We start from the raw sequence: 17,896 nt of genomic DNA on the forward strand, positions 1-17,896 counted from the left end.
AGCTTCACTGAAGGTCTCAATCACTTTTACTTGTGGGTGTAAACTAGAGGTGAAAAAAGAGACATTAAAACATTTAATGTCAGTAAAACATTCACAATCTGTTTCTCATGTATCAATCACAATTTTATTTTATTTAAATCAGAGGATTAATGTTTTGGGGACCCCCATTAACAGCTATTCAGCCTGGTTATGGACGTATAATTATTATTCTGTTGTCTTTATTATTACTCACAAATTTCTATTTTGAGTAATAATATAGAACTATCCTCTGAACATCTCACTTCATCTAATTTGACTGAATTTTTATCAAATGCCTTCTTACAAAAAGAAATAGGGATGCACTGTAAGGAAAATTCTTGTCCGAAGCCGAATAAAATGGAAAAACTCAGCCGAATGCCAAACAACCAAATCATTTTAAAATTTTTGATTTCCCTAATTATTTTGCCAGTTTTCTCACCAAGCTACATTTAAGAATGTCCTTTTTACTATATTTTTTCACATTATTACATTTTTATTTTTATTTTCCAGCAGTCATTATAGGGCCTTACACGAGGTCACTTCTCTGATCAGATAGACTTGTTAAAACCGTCCAGTTGCATTCGACCACAAAAATGAGTCTTAGCTAAACGGATATTAATCCGAACCTTATTCCTGAGCAAAATGCAAATAACCTATTCATTACTCTGCCTTAAAGAGGTCATAGTATTAAAAGTGCTATAATTGGGTCCCCAGTGCTTCTATCAACCTAGTAAATGTGAAAAAGATCAACCCATTATTTATTTTGTTAGAATGTTCTGAATACAGTTCTAATTAAAATTTGTACCTTTAACATTGCATTTTAAAAACGAAACAGACATTTATATTTTATTTTTCTTGTCATGGTTAAAAATGGAAAAATGAACAGATGCAAAAGTACACGGACAGCTGATTAGCTTCAATGTATTACAAAATAAAATATGATATAACTTTTGTACAACATGAAGTAAACACAAGAAAAAAATCTAGTTAAAGTACAAAGGCAGTGGTTCAGTGTTAAGATTATATTGAAAATATGTGATTTAAGTTACGAAACTTAACTTTAACATCAGTTAAAATGATAATAACAAATAACAGACTTCATATGAATAATAAAGAGAAATAAATTGAAAAGACCAAAAAATGCCAGTTACATATATCAAAAGGGAATTGTAGGAGCCATAGTTAGCTTATTTAACCTTTTTTGTTCAATTTGTTCATTTAAATATAATTCTGTTGTTGTATGATTAATTGTTTATTTCTTCAAGGTTGTGTCCTCTATAGGTGAGAGAAATGTTTAAAAGGTTATGCCACCCATGACAGGAGGAAGGCGCTGGTGCAAGATCATACAGTTATTTGACGATACACATGGAGAATGGCTGAAAGTGTCTTTGTGTTGTTTGTTTTATGCTATAATGCATCTTTAATTTTGATACAATTAAGTTATCATTAAGACACATCAACAAGCCTTTTTGGATTTTATGCTACTTTGTACGTGTCAGAAACATTGCATCATTACCTCTCACGGTGGTTAAGAAACAAGGGATAAAATTGGAAATTTGGAAGCCACAGAAATATTTCATGTTTAAACATCAGACACTGAAGGGCAGAGCAGCTGCAATGAGACAGTGGCAAATTTCAGGAGGACTTGCAGAGATGAATCTGCCCTCGGCGGTGTACACGGCACTGACTGCCCGCTGATCAACTTGAACTCACATATCCAAAATCATCAGAGGAAATGTTTATATAGGAGCTATCTTTACTAACTGACCACAGATTTAAAGTTTATTCATCTATTTTCTTGACTAAACGGCAACATTTTATGACACAGAAAGAGTAATATTTCAAATATTGTGCTCACCCTGTGGTCTGTGTGGGTCCTAACACCGCAGTATAGTGACGGGGACACTATACTGTCAAAAAAAGCACCGTCCTTCGGATGAGACGTTAAACCGAGGTCCTGACTCTCTGTGGTCATTAAAAATCCCAGGATGTCCTTCGAAAAAGAGTAGGGGTGTGCCCCGGCATCCTGGCCAAACTTGCCCATTGGCCTACTAATCATCCCTCATACTAATTGGCTATATCACTCTGTCTCCTTTCCACTAATAAGCTGGTGTGTGGTGGGCGTTCTGGGGCAATATGGCTGCCGTCGCATCATCCAGGTGGATGCTGCACATTGGTGGTAGTTGAGGAGATTCCCCCATTCATATGTAAAGCGCTTTGAGCACTGAGAAAAGCACTATATAAATGTAACAAATACTTATTAACTTGGCTGTCATAAGTCCACACAAGTCACCTTCTGATGCATCCTTAAGAAAAAAAACGGATCAAGAACACATCTGGGGATGTTAAATGAACTTGACTTGATGTGAACTTGGAATTAGAACAGTACTTGGGGCACGACTGATGACATTTTACAAGAACACAGATTGAGAAACGGCCTGAATCTTTTTTGCCGTACGCCATTTTTGGCTTTTGTGCGCATGTAGACTTTTAGTAAGGATCCTCCAGACAGTTTTATTAATAAGACCTCAGCTGATTTCTAAACTTTGTTGCCATATCCACACTGTTGACACATGAATGGTTTCTATCGAGTGTGGATTCTCATGTGTTTGTTAAGTGTAGCTTTTGCTTTGTAACTCTTTTTACACTCATGGCATGTGAACAGTTTCTCTTCAGTGTGAGTGCTCAAATGTACATCAAGGTTAGATTTTGTCCTGAATCTCTTTCCACAATGTTGACACACGTATGGTTTCTCTCCAGTGTGTATTCTCAAATGTTTCTTCAGTTCACCTGCAGCTGTAAAACTCTTTCCACACTGATGACAAGTGAACGGTTTCTCTCCAGTGTGAATTCTTGCGTGTATCTTAAGGCTACATTCAACTCTGAAACTCTTTCCACACTGTTGACACGTGAAAGGTTTCTCTCCAGTGTGAACTCTTATGTGTTTCTTAAGTTGACTTTTATCTATGAAACTCTTGTCACAGTGATGGCATGCGTGTGGCTTTTCCCCACTGTGAGTTTTCATGTGGCGGTTAAGGTTCGTTTGAAAGGTGAAACTCTTTTCACATAGGTGACACGTGTAAAGTTTCTCTCCAGTGTGAATCCTCATGTGTGCGTTAAGGTCAGCTTTTCTTCTGAAACTCTTTCCACACTGTTGACATGTTAAAGGTTTCTTCTCACTGTGAGTCCTCTTGTGATCTGCAGGTCGTTCATCTTCACTGAAACTATTTTCACACTTTATGTCTTCTGTCTTCAGAGTTTCTTTCTGTGAAACATTATGGTTTATTTTTACAATCTGATGTTTCTCATCCCCTTCAGCTTGACTCTCCTCTTTAACTTCCATCATATCTAAAATGAAGACAGTAAATAGTTCATATTGATAAACCAGAGTGACAAAACACATTTGATGCTTGGAATGTCTATTTTTAAACAGTTTAAGTGAAATCGAGTTCAATAACAACTCAATACACTCCAGGAAATATTTAGATCCCGGACGAGCCCCCAAATAATGTTACAATAAATTATGTTTTAGGGGTATTTCTGACATTATTTATTAAAAAATATTATTTAGTGTGTCAGGCAATACTAAGAAACAAGGTTGCGGTGCAAAACAAGTGGCTGATTGGATTATAAGTGGACGAGAGAGACAGATTCCCATTTAGACTTCGCGTTTTGTCCACTTGTGAGTTGTTAAAAATGCAAGCGGAGATTATATATGAGATTACAGCTGCTTGTGTTGTTACTGAACCTCTCATTTAAGAGCAATTGATTAAATAAACTTGCGCAATTTTACGCCCTCGCTTAATAAAAGAGGTGGAGAGCAGATGCTAGGGCTGGGCAGTATGACGGTACATTCCGTTACCGCAAAATAAAATGTCAGACGTAACAGATTTTTCTATTCTGTCTATTCTGCAGAATGTAAAATAGTGGACGTGGCTAACTCCGCATGTTAGACTGAGCGTGACGAAAACATATAAAATAAGAGAGTGGCAACACTGTTATCGGAGCTCCGTCGAGTTCATCATCTAAATCCTATTTTCCTACTATCTAGTTTAGCTTCTTCCATCAGCACAGAGGGGCTTACATGTGCTAAGTGTATTGAAGTAGTAAGGCTGACGGTGAAGGTTGCAGAACTAGAAGCGTGCATCCGAACGCTCGTTGAGGACAGTAAGTCCGCTAATGCTAATGTTTCAAACATTGTTTCGGGTGTTAAGGCGGCCGACTAACTGGGTGACTGTCAGGCGGCATAGTCATATTCGATGCCCATCAAAGACCCTCCTAGTAGTTTCTAACAAATTCGACATTTTAAGCAATACACCGGCTGAGACATCTGTTAAAGGTGACCTGGTTATTGGAGACTCGATACTCAAGAACGTGAACATTGAGGCAATAGCCACCATAGTTGACTGAATAGTGGGAGCCAGATCGTCAGACATTAGATCCAAACTTAAAGTGCTGGCTAATGCTAAGCGTAAGTTTTCTAAAATTGTTAATCACGGCGGCGCAAATGACACCAGACTCCGCCAGTCGGAGATCACCAAAGATACTATTAAAGAGGTGTGTGAAATTGCAAAAACAATGTCAGATAATGTTATATGCTCTGGTCCCCTCGCTGCCTACCGGGGTGATGAAACTTATAGCAGATTAGTGTCTCTTCACCACTGGATGTCAAAATGGTGCCCTCAGCATAACGTAGGGTTTATAAACAATTGGAAGCATTTTAGGGGGAGACCTGACCTGCTAAAGAGAGATGGCCTTCATCCGTCATCAGAAGGGAATGCTATACTTTCTAGAAATCTGACCAATACTCTTACTTCTAATACAGTCTGACTACCCAGGGCCCAGGTGAGGAAACGGATAGATTGGCTTACCCGTCCGTCTGTTAGCTGCCCTGACATGTCAAGATCACATATATCCCAGCACTTAGAGTCTATCTTACCAGAGTATCAACACATTTCAACTGTGTCCGTTCCTCGAACAAACAAATACAGAGCACCATTTGGATAATGGTGGATAATAGCGGTATTGCAGCTTGACGAGATAACTCGTCAATGGCGGGGAAAGAGTTAATATACACGTTGAATTTCCACCACTAAAGATAACTTTATTAGCACTCTTCCAGACCTGTCCCAAATGAAACATGTAGCAGATAACCCTGAAGATCTAGATATTGTAATAGAAAACCTGAACAGTATTTGTTCTAACACATTGGATGCCATAGGTCCCATTCGAAAAAAGAGAATCAAAGAAAAAACGCCAGCTCCATGGTATGACCATCATACCGCAGCCCTTAAAAAGGCAGCTAGAAAAATGGAAAGAAATGATAGAAGCACAAAGCTAGAGGTATGGCGTTCAGCATGGAAAGAAAGTGTTCAACACTACAGACAGGCTATAAAAATTGCCAGATCTACGTATCTCAGCAATCTTATTAAAGAAAATCATAATAACCCTCGTTTCCTCTTAAGCGCAGTTGCGAAACAGACTAGAAATTAAGAACAAACAGAACCCACTAATAAACTCCCACACAATAGTAACGACTTCATGAACTTCTTTACTAAGAAAATTATGATTATTAGGAAAAACATTGTAGGTACCCAAGCAGCCACCCCTCTACCCAATAATATATTTAAAGTGACACTATGTAAATTTTCAACCTTCATAATAAATTTTCAAGACCCTTGTGATAGTACCTCGACTTTAAATAGGTTGAATGACATGTCTACCATAGCCTGACGGGGTCTGTATCACTTTTACTCGTATTTTAAAACTTAGGGTTTCTGGTAGTAACCAGAGCACAAAAAAAACTACAAAATTCGACTGCTTTACGGCATACGTCACTTCCTCCACACAATTTGTTTTTAACGTGAATTTTGCTGGAGGCTTACTTAAGGAATGTAGAGAGCAGCTATTATTGTGTGACTCTGTGGTGCAGTCTTTAGTGTCACGGACCTATGACACGGGCGACCCGGGTTCGATTCCCCTTTAAGGCAATTTTTTTATATAAACTCTTGATTCATACATAAATGCGATGTTCTTTATAAATGACGGCGATTATCTTGCATATAGTTCCCTGTATTCACATGCGGTGTTCGCGCATTTACCTTTCTTTTACTGTGTCTATGATATTTACATTCCAATCCAGGATGCAATAGTAGTCAAACTTGCTCAAACTCACACAGTGTAAAACCAAACCCTATTCATTCACCAATCAGATCCGAGCGTTTCTCTCTTCTCTCTTCCTCATTTGCTGCGTTCCGCTGTCACTCGCGTGACGTATTACAAAGCGGCAACCTTTAGGTCTGCTTGGACCACATCGGTTTACTTGGATTTGGAGCGACAATTTTCACACAAAAGAGAGGAAAAACGAGCGCCATTGCGGAAAATCCTGGTGGCGAGGGAGAAAGAGAGACGATGCAACAATATTTGTTTGGGAAAAGGCAAGGAAATACTTCTGGTCGTTTTTCAATTGGAAGGCTGCAGCCTCCGGAGGTCAAATGTGCAGGCTGCATACGTCATCAAGCCTGGTTTATTAAGGTAAACTGAGCATTACATTCGCAAGTCATAAGCATACTGCAACAATTTACGATTAACTAAGTATAATAGTCAACTTTGTAATTGTTAATATTGTGAAATAAGACAGTCTTGATGACGTATACAGCTTAGAAATACGACATCTGGAGGCTGCAACCTTCAGATTGAGACATGGCTTCTGCCACGACGAGTTCCTCATCAGAAAGTTGTAACATGACTGCGTTTCTATGGGGTGAAAATACTGCCAAAACTTCACACACACACAAAACGTGTTTTACTCGCGCCCAACGACTCACAAACAAACTCAGCGTGGCTTGCAAACGCAAAACATCATTCACAAACTAATGCATTTTGTTCCGCAAACAAGAAACGCACCTATCAAACAAAAGCAGCATATTCTATAAGTATTTCCTTTATGACAAAAACATCCTCCAAATACAAACCAAAAATCCCCCAAGCACGAAAAAAAATCCTCCAAGCACAAACCCAAATCCCCCAAGTACAAAAGAATCCCCCAAGTACAAAAAAAAAAATCCCACAAGTACAAAACAAAACTCCACAAGCACGAAAACCTGCCACGTGACTTTTGGCACTAATTTTCCGCCCCGCTGATCCACACACACGCCCCCAGATCCACACACACGCCTGCAAACTGGGATGCAATTCGCACTCCACAACAGCAGGCGGCGCCGCCACCGACCCGCCCGCCGCCGCCACGGACACGGAAAGAGAAGAGAAGAAGAAACGCCAGCGCGAGGAGGGCGCCCCGAACACGATGAGCGGCCAACAGGCGAGCCCGCAGTCGTTGGTGAAAAATCAAATGTCAACTCAACTCCAGACATGTCTGTCGTGGGTAGAGTTATATATTTAAGCAATGTCGCTCGAGTAGGAGTGTGATATTGGTTTATATTGTCACGGCTGTGATTAGTCCAGAGGCACGAGGCCGATATTGCTTTATACAAGAGTTCGACGGCACACGTTTGAAAAAAGAAACTAAAAAACAACAACGGAGTTATTTTATAAGCCTCTTTGTTTGGGAACTACTTTCTTCCACCGCGGATTTGAAGGCCAGAATGACAGGTAACACTTTTGGCTGTTTTGAATCTCATAAGTCATAATAATTCAATAGAGCGAATAGCCGTTTCTTAATATTACCATTTCTTGGTCATAAAGTGTAGTTTTAAGATTAGTTCAGGGAGAATATATATGTATAATATTCAAATCTGCAGTTGATTAGTAAAGAGCGCCTTTTTTGGTGTCATGAAACTATTACTTGTTTTCTTATTCATATTTAGTGTCTGTTGTGTTGTCATTTTGGCGCGAGGTAAAATTGAATAAAACTTTATTTATATACTATTGCTTTTCCATTTAATCTTAACGCAGTACGAGCACTCGCTTTATTATTGGACTTTGTTCTTGTCAGTACTACATAAAACAGTTTTTTTATAAGTGTCAGAGAGATGTTTTTTGCATGCTTCTTATAAATATATCAGTGGCGATATCTCACAATGTGTTTTAATAGTCACGTGAAAATAAATTATCACGTGTCCCAATGTAAAAGCTGCAGAAAAAAATGTAAAAGCTGCAGTGCTTACCTGCAGTTCCACGGTGTTTTTGCGTCCTGAGGAGAGAGATCGCCCCAGAGAAAATTATTGACTTCATTGCTTTATTCCAAGTGTATGTTAAACATTTAAAGAAAAATGCCTCTTTTTACCTCAACTTAGATGAATTAATACATGCCTATCCCCTTCAATGCATGCACTTTCAATCCTTGCACAGCACCTCATGAATCTTTTTTCTGATTTAAGCCCCATTCATTCCTCAGGATCCAAACATTTTATTTTGTGTCCTAATACTTACTTGTGTAACTCCTAATGTAGTGTTTGGTTTTGGATCCAAAGGAATGAATGGGGCTAGGCTAAATGCTAACACATTCAAGAGGCACTGTACTGTACAAAGATTAAAAGTGCATGCACCGAAAAAAGAAAGGCATGCACCAATTTGTTTAAGTTAGTGATGGTAGAAATTTATTCAGTTTTTCGAAGCAGTTCGAAACACCACACATGCTGGCGACCCTTGCTGGTCAAAATAGTGTAAAAGCAGATCTGTACAAACATTTTACACTTTCTTTTAAAAAATAATAGCAAGATTTGTATTAAAATGTTTAAAAAAATTGTTTACCTTAATTAAGACGCAACTAAAAGTGTATTATGTGTTTTTTGTTTTATTTAGGGCAAACAAATCATTAAAACTAATTCCCCTTTTAATTATGCAAATTTTGTCATTAACTCTGTCTATAAACAAAAAGTTGACAAAATGGTACTGTTATTAGTCAGAAGTAGGGATTGACCGATATGGATTTTTTTTGTGCCGATACCGGGTGTTTTTTCAATCAGCCTTAGCCGATGACCGAAACAGGCTGCCGATATTTGGAGCTGATACTGCTTTTACTCACTCAATTTACATCATAAAAATGACACGATGATACCAAATGTTACAAGTCTCAATTTTAAAAAGTAACATTTATTGAACTTAAGAAAAAACTGTATTTAACAAATAGTAAAAGATCCTTTGAAAGTTTAAAACTTACCAGAGCAGGCTTCCAGCACTCTGTCTGTAAATAATACCGGGAAAAATTTATCTGCGAACGCAGAAGCCACATATCGGCCGATGCCGATACATGTAAAATTAGGGCTGGGACGATTCACTAATCTGCCGATTCAATACATTCCCGATACTTGTGTGCCGATTCAATACATATTGCGATTGTGTGGGTATTGGGATTTGTTGTTTCAATCTGATTTTTGTTTGCCAAAGAAAGGCTAGACAATTGAAAATACTTGATCATACCTTTAAACGGACTGTATATGAGTCATATTAGCAAAAACAATGTATTAGGCCTGCATCTTTATGAATTTAATTTTAGGAGCAGACCACATAAATAGTGCATATTTTAAAGTACCTTAAATCATAAAACTATACCAAAGCACTGAACTTAAATATAATATTCAAATGTGCAACATAATGAATAAAAACAATCTCTGAAATAAAACAAAGTGCTATATTAAACTGTTCCAATAAATAACAATAAATAAATAAGCTACTGAAAAATGTTTTTAAAATGTAACAACATATTTAAGACTCTAGATAAGTAATATGTGCTACAAACTTAAAACTAAACTAATGCTTGAGAAAGAAAGTGCAGTGCGTTGTCATGATCCAGTCTATTATCGCCATAGAAACCGGAGGCACGTTTGAGACTGCACATGCGCATTAGCGCTGACTGACTTTGATCATTGGGTTTAACACTGTTAATCAGACCCGGGTTCTCCGTAAGAGGTTTAATGCATTTAATTCGTCTCACGTTCAGAAACATGTAAGGATACAATGTGACACGGAGCTTTTGCAACCAAATTCATCGAGAAACAGAGCACGCAAACGCACAACTCATCGAGAGAGACAAAATGCCATTATAAAAGCGTGTCATTGTCACTTGAAAGTGCAGGAATAATTTCCTGAAGAGGTTTGCTCCCCTGTCTCTGCCATGGTTTCGCTTTCTCACTCCAGCTTGAAACTGATAAGACATTATCTATATTACAGAGAACAACAAATACGTTTCGCCCTTTGTTGGAATAAAAGCGGTAACGTCTCCTCGCCACCTCTTTGGAAAAGTAAAATAATTTAAAATATATTGATTCTGAGGTAAACGAATCGATACCAAAATCGTTTTATAAAGAATCACGATAGTTTGGTGAATCGATTTTTTTTTCTCCCAACCCTATGTAAAACCCGCAAATATCGGCTCGATATATCGTCCGGCCGATATATCGGTCTATCACTAGTCAGAAGGATGCATGTTTTATGAACTTTTATAATAAAACTGACCCGAGTTCAGCTAACCATATACACTGGTCATTTGTGATCAACTCCCCCAAGTGGTGAATTGTTGGATTTTCGATATGTTTTGAAACAGTTATGATATAACGAAGCCTCGTTTGCTAAAATCACGTGACTTTGGCCAGTTTGAAACAAGCTCTGAACCACTAAGTCGAAAAAAAATTTGTAAACGTTTCAAAGCCTCATGAAGCGTGCTTCATAATCGACCATCACTAGTTTAAAGGTCCTGTTCTTTCTGCGTTTTTGCAGCTTTATTGTGTTTACAGTGCGCAATATAACACGTGTTCATGTTTCATGTGTAAAAAATGCATTATTTTTCACACAATTTACTTATCTTTATACCACGGTTCTGTTGAATGCTGTATTCTGATTTGCTGAGAAATGTTCTATGGGTATGCATTATTTTCTGATAACCGCACACCTAACTTGTCAAGTGTCTTAAAAATAGGCACCAGAGCAATGTTTGTTGTAACCGTGGCATACGAGGAATAATTGACTCCGGTCCTTTGAATTATTTGAAAACAATGCACACCCGCGGTGTAACGGCATTACCACCACCTTGGATGTGCATTATTTTATTATAATTCAATGGGCTGTCGTAAGTTATTCCTTACGTGTAGCGCTGTTTTCACTGTCCTCAAAATGGGCTGATGTCTTCCTTGTTCTATGAAGTCCCTCCTTCAGAAATACAAAACGAGTTCTGACTGTTTAGCTTGGATCCTGTGTTGTGATTCTATAGCATTAGCTTAGCTGTTGACTAACATATGCCTGTTGGTGGAGCTTAGTCAAAAACTGTTCTACTGACGTCATTAATGCAGGAAGTAGAGGACTGTAGTTCAAACTGGCCGTTCGCTGTAGGCTTAAAGACGAATTCTGTTAAAGAAAATAAATCGCCTGGCAGTTAACTTTGAGCTTTATCATTTTACAGGTATTATTCATGTTATTAAAGCAACATTAAACACTAACTAGGGTTTAACAATGGGATCAGGGAGAACGTGACCTTTAAGTTGAGGTAACAACATAGTAAAATATTGAAAACGGTGTTTTCCTTTTAATCTTATATTATCCAAGAGCGCTGATCTTCAAGGAGATAATCACTTCCGACTGGGATTCACAAAATGATTCACGAGCTAGTGAACTTAATGAGACACACGGAGAGTGTTTAAAAACAGTGTTTGTGTGTGTGTGTGTGTGTGTGTGTGTGTGCGTGCGCATGCAGCTTTTCCAGTCAGAGATGACGGAATGACTCGCGTGTTTAAAGGGATAGTTCACCCAAAAATCAAAACTCCGTCATCATTCACCCACCCCAACGCCGCCACAAACATGCACAAACTCCGCTGTTTTGATGAACACAAAGGAAGCTACCCCGAGAAACGTCTGCAACCAAACCGTTCGTGGACCCCACCCACACCCAGAGCAGGAAAAAAGAATACTATGGAAGTAAATGGGGCCCACAAACGGCCTAGCCAAAAACACCTCCCAAAATATCTTCCTTTGTGTTCATCAAAACAACGACACCTACACAGGCCTGCAACAACATGAGAGTGAGCAAATGATGACAGAACTTCCACTTCTGGGCGAACCATCCCTCCAATACATCTATTTTTTTCAATGCGTGCACGTTACAGCGCGTCGCGAATGCGCCCGCACCCAGCCCAGCCCCATTCACCCCCACGGTTCCAAACAGGGATGAATTTAGAAGCCACCAAACACTTCCATGTTTTCCCTATTTAAAGACCGTTACATGGTTACACCAGTAAGTACTGTGGCACAAAATAAAACTTTTGTTTAAAACCATAGGAATGAATGGGGCCAGGCCAACTGCCAACACATTCACGACGCGCTGCACAGTGCACGCACCGAAAAAAGATGGGTATGTATTAATTAGTCTAAGTGTGTATTCCTTTAAAATTGTACACCAGACCTGGCTTATATCTCACAACCCTTATAGAGTCTTTTAATACTCAAAACTATTCACAAAAGTCAGAGTGCCATACTGTATATCAAAAGAACCTGGCGAGTGCAGGTTTTCCAGATAAAAATATGTTCAGCCAGCCTTCTGTTGATAACCTTAAATGAGATCATTCCAGAAATCTAAAACAATGGCTGATAGCATATCTGAAAAAAAAACACTGTCCAGGTTCTTCATTTTTATATTGCATAAATGCAACTGTATGGCTCTTAAGCTTGTTTAGAACATTTTCTATAAAACTGAGTTGTATCTGTAATGATAAAATCTAGTGTTTGCATCAGCTACATAGCTAATACTTGTCAGGTAAAATCTTGGTTGGTGGTGTTCTTCAATAAAACGATTTTACAACCATCAGCAATGTGTATAAAATAACGCATTCTCTATCATTTTGAGCATTTATACTTTTCTATTTTGTAGCATCCAGTGATGAACTGAAGGCACTCATGAAGTTCTGGGTTGGATGGGAGGCTCCTACAACTACTCTCACGTTAGAGGTGACTGACTGTAGTCTGCCAAAGTCTTCCACGTGCTTCGAGACCCTCCGTCTTCCTGTCCGCTACAAAGACTTCACTGTATTTAAGGAAGAACTGATTGCCTGCCTTCAAACATGTGACACTGGATTTGGATTGGTGTAATGGCAATGCTAAAATGTAGCTTCTTTCATAGGGGCAGTTCTCATTCATGTTTTTGTTCAGTGTTGGATATCAAATTAAGACTACGCCCCTTTACCTCCACAAACAGTGTGCAAATGTATTCAAAGAATTCAATGAATGTCTTCATCTGCCTTTATCTTTGAGTCCTTCTATGTTTTCCCATCACTCTAAAATCTGATGCAGGTCTTTAGTCTTTTTAATCATCTTTCTGACACCTTCAAAACCTTTTATTTCAACATTTCCCCCAATGTGACATTGTTGCATTGTCTCCTGGGTTGTTTGTTGTTGTCAGTTAAACTTAAGTTTCTGTATTTTTGTTGTTGTTGTTCAAACCCTCAAGATGTTTTAAGATTGTATTGTATTCACACTACAATAAAAAGAAAGCAATCTTCATGTCTTTGAGTTGAACATTTAGAGAGCTGAAAGTGTTAGTCCGCTGCTAGCACTGCTTGAGGAAAGCTTTAAACAGTTAAAACGTATTTCTTGCATCACTCGTCTTTAATGTTAAAGGGTTAAGTGTAGCAAACTCTAAATACATAAGTTCATTCACAGTAGCCTTATGCTAATTAAAATGAAAATATGACAGTGCTCTCATTACAAAACTGATTCAGAAATATTTATTGTGGTTTTAGTGTGGAAAGAAACGATAGAGATGTTAATAAGTGTCCCAAATGTATGTGTATGTAGAGAATGTGTGTATTTGTGTTACAATTGCACAAAATCAGCTCCTTCGCCTAGTAGGTTTTACTGTAAGCCTAGTAATTGCTGGACATACTGGACGGTAAGTAGGTAGATGTCTGAGCCATGTGATTGGGAGTGTCCCAGGGGATTTATATCTCTCCTTAGTGCTGCCATTTGTTCATCACTCAGTACATTGCCCATCTCAGGAACAGTGACACCATGGTGTGGCTCCTCAGGCAGGCCACTGTCCTCCCAGTCCAAATGTGGTAGGTACAATCCCTGAAAAAAAAAACATGTAAAGTGTTTATGTAGAGCAGTGGTTCTCAAACATTTTTACATGAAGGTGCTGGACCACATTTGATATCATTTTGAAACAAACGCAAGAAATAAACAATATTTATTCGGAGACTGAATAACATTGACAAAGTCATGTATGTTCAAATTAATTTTAGTGGGATGCATTTTTGGTAAAATTTATATAGAAATTTGTGGAAAAATTGTCAATATTATAGAAAGTCTTAAAATTTATAGAAAAAGTCGGAATTAAAAAGGTGTGTGTGTAAAAATAAAAGCCCCCTTGAATCTCTGTCAAGGACCACTGGGGACCCCACTTTGAGAACCACTGATGTAAAGCATAAAACCCATTGGCAATTTTATTCTTAAAACTGATTGAAAATACTTTAATTCGATTAAAATCTTCACACATACTTCATGCGTACAGTACTTTTCAGCAAGGGTTAAACAATGGAGCAGATTTTGTCCCAATTTTCAGCTTAAAAATAATGCAACACCCATGTGCGCTGAGAGTTTGCTGGTGTGAGCCTTGATGGCCAAGCAATGTTAGACAGGCCTTAGTAATTAAGTTATTGATCATTTAAAGTTAACTGAGCATTAATGGTGGAGCATATCACTTCAGTATTAAAAACAAGCAATGTACATCACTGCATCTCATTTGTAACAGCTATGTGTGTGTGCGCCAGTGGAACGCACTGAAAGGGTATGCACAGTAATAATAAAAGCACCACGAATTCAACAAATCATCTAAATTAGATTAACATAAGACTCAGACCATGCTCATACAAAGAAAGACAACTATGTTGACCTTGCTTCATAGTACATTACTCTCTTCAGATAAGTGCTTTTCAGGACTGACAAACTTAAAACATAGAAGCACAAAATGGCCCAGACATTCCCTTTTACCTCTGCATTTTCTGGTTCTGCCATAGCATGCTGAATGTTCCCCATCTCCCACAGCTGATTGGGTGTTAGGTTACCCTCAGTTCTAAGTGGGTGGTTATCCCATCCACTGGTGAAGACATCAAGACTAGCTTGTAGTCTGGGCAGAAATGCATAATGACAACTGAAGAGGTGTGTGATGTTTGACAGATCAAGCAAACCATCCTCCTCTAGTGAATGCAACACACTGTAGTATATGTTGGTCACAGCACACCACACATCTCTCCAGAGTCGTTCAATTCTAGAAAGAGGGTTTGAGCAAGATTAGATATGGTTTACATACAAAATACATAAGATTTTACAATAGCATAACCAAAAGGTCTCAAAAGAGAAATGTTTATCACAGTTTGTTTAGTCAGTCACTATATGGCACATGTCAAAGACTTAAATCTAAATTTACTTGTGGGGGAAAACAATTATGGTGATTATCAATCTTATATTCTTAAGATATTCTTAATTAGGTACCACCATCGCCCAAGTGAGCCCATTGGGACAGTTTTTCACGGGGACAGAATTTCACACAACACCGGTTTGTTTCCAGCATACATACCGCACTGTGCCTGTTTCTGTTTACACTTTAACCTCCTGTAGTATTTATAGCTGTTCCAAGAACATGTTAACTCTAAATATCTCCACATCTTTTTCACGTGAATTAGCGCGAGCAGCGCCGCTAAAAAAGTTTGCGCTAATGACATTTCACCTCTAATAAACTCTTCACAATAAATGCCTCCTATTACTTTGTTATTTCAGTGACTTAACACGACTCCTCAGATGGTGCTTAAACAAATGTGTGTGGCCTGAGGTCGTCTTCACTTCAAAATTCTGTCTTAAGACCAAGACGTATCAAGTGTAACGTTATATGTGACCATAGTTTATTTTAGTTAAGTTAGAAACCAAAATGAAAAGTTAAGTCAGCCTAATCGGTTTAAATTAGATTAGCGCTCCTGCGGTACCATAAGCTACATACATACACACGCACACATATATAAAATATATATATATATATATATATCTCACACTACCCACGACAGACATTACTGGAGTTTAGTTACCATTTTTCACCAACAACGACTGCAAACTCACCTGTTGGCAGCTCATCGTGTTCAAAACACCCTCCTCACGCTAGCGTTTCTTCTTCTCCTCTCTTTCCATGTCCGCGGCGGCGGCAAGCAAGTCGGCAACAGCGCCACCTGCTGTTGTGGAGTGCGAATTACATCCCATTTTACAAGAATGTGTGTGGATCAGGGGGGCAGGGTTTCATATTTTCTTGAAGCCGCCCTAGGCACCGCCATTAGCTAGCGGACCCCCACCTGCTCTTAGCATTCCATTGACTCCCATTCATTTTGGCGTCAGTTTGACAGTGAATAACTTTACATCTGAGGCGTTTAAAGACTCAAGTTGTGCATCAATTATTTCTAAAGAAACACGAAAATGTATAAAAGGCTCCATTACCTTGTATCTTACGTTATGGCCCAGTAAAAGCAGTTTTAGTAAAACTATGCTAACTATTGCGTCATAACCACGCGACTCTCTGTCGCACAGTTGAGAAATTACCGTATGGACAGGAGGAGAAGCGCATGTAGAATATGGCGTACTGGCGTTAAACTTTAAAATAAATAAATACTATGCAAATTGACAAAGTAATTAATCAGAATATTAAATATACTTAATACAAAATGTACTCCTGTTCACGCTCGTCATTTCTGCAAGATTCGGTGGGTGATTCAGATTTCTCTTGGCACAGCTATTAGAAGACTTACAATTGTCAGACAGGTTGCTCACGTGACCAAGCTCAGTTTGAGTCTGCGCAGTACGCTCGACCCCCCGGAAGTGTGAGCTTCTAATTGGCTTCACTTGTCTCCGTTGAATCCAACGGGGTCGCTGTGTCCATTTCTTTTACTGTCTATGGTGTGGATCAGCAAGGCGGAAAACCAGTGCCAAAAGTCACGTGACAGGTTTTCGTACTTGTAGAATTTCGTTTGGTACTTGTGGAATTTGGTTTCGTACTTGTAGAATTTTGTTTTGTACTTGTAGGATTTTTTTAATACTTGAAGGATTCTTTTGTAATTGAAAGATTTTAGTTTGTACTTGGAGGATTTTTTTTCGTACTTGAAAGATTTTTAGTTTGTATTTAGAGGATATTTTTGTCATAAAAGAAATGAAGAGTTTGGTTCCAAAACGCAATAAACGCCATTTTTGAAAAAAATGAGTTACTGCCAAAATCAGCATTATATCAGGTCAGTAGTTAAAAGTAAATTCTTAATTTTAGGCAAAATCCAATATCCGCCGTGTTATTCTGTCATCTTTTCTCCCTTTTTTCCCAAAATGCGATAAACGCCAGTCCTCCTTTTTTACAGAACGCAATAACTCCATTTCTGATATTACAGCCCACCGTTCACGCAATGTAAACAAACAATGGCGGACGCGCTGAGTACACGGAGTCCTGGTTTTCCTCATCTACTTTGTACTACGTGATCAACAAACAAAACAAAATAATACTTTAATTGCATCGCTAAACCTGTGATGGTTTTCTGTGATGGGAAAGAAACGTAAGCCATCAACATCTAATAATTTCCCTGAGAGGCACTCGGGAGACGGGTGCTTGTTCTCCCGACAGCATCAAGCTTCTCATGCTAACACATTGACCCCAGAGGATCTTATGAAAAACTTTCCATAATTTTACTTAAAGTCAACGAAAATCGAGCAGGACCAAAAACATTTTACAGCTGATCTCTGTGAAAGACGTTAAGCGACGACGTCAAGTAACCGCAATGACCGGGTTCTTAATATGACAAAGTAAGTGTTTTGATTAATAACATTAATGTTTATATTTTTAATTAGTGTGTACAACTAGTCAACTAAATGAATATAACATGGCAAAGATGAATGCACATTTATATAGGCTATT

General features: G+C 38.4%; 1 protein-coding gene, 2 long non-coding RNA genes and 1 pseudogene across 6 annotated transcripts in view; 1 reads left to right on the plus strand and 3 right to left on the minus strand.

The window, feature by feature from the left end:
- Positions 1 to 17,896, minus strand: part of LOC129453072 (sialoadhesin-like) — a 205,736-nt gene that overhangs the window by 23,813 nt on the left and 164,027 nt on the right. The gene's annotated exons all lie outside the window — the stretch shown is intronic.
- Positions 2,558 to 17,896, minus strand: part of LOC129453640 (uncharacterized) — a 31,112-nt pseudogene continuing 15,773 nt past the window's right edge.
- On the plus strand, positions 7,388 to 13,460 carry LOC129416722 (uncharacterized). The gene is made up of 2 exons (XR_012365718.1): positions 7,388 to 7,629; positions 12,836 to 13,460. It is a non-coding gene; the product is annotated as an uncharacterized lncRNA (long non-coding RNA).
- Positions 13,661 to 16,206, minus strand: LOC129444255 (uncharacterized). The gene is made up of 3 exons (XR_012365711.1): positions 16,072 to 16,206; positions 14,953 to 15,229; positions 13,661 to 14,031 (listed from the first exon to the last, which is right to left on the minus strand). It is a non-coding gene; the product is annotated as an uncharacterized lncRNA (long non-coding RNA).

The sequence above is a fragment of the Misgurnus anguillicaudatus genome, chromosome 23 (genome assembly GCF_027580225.2).
Source record: "Misgurnus anguillicaudatus chromosome 23, ASM2758022v2, whole genome shotgun sequence".
Lineage (NCBI taxonomy): Eukaryota > Metazoa > Chordata > Actinopteri > Cypriniformes > Cobitidae > Misgurnus > Misgurnus anguillicaudatus.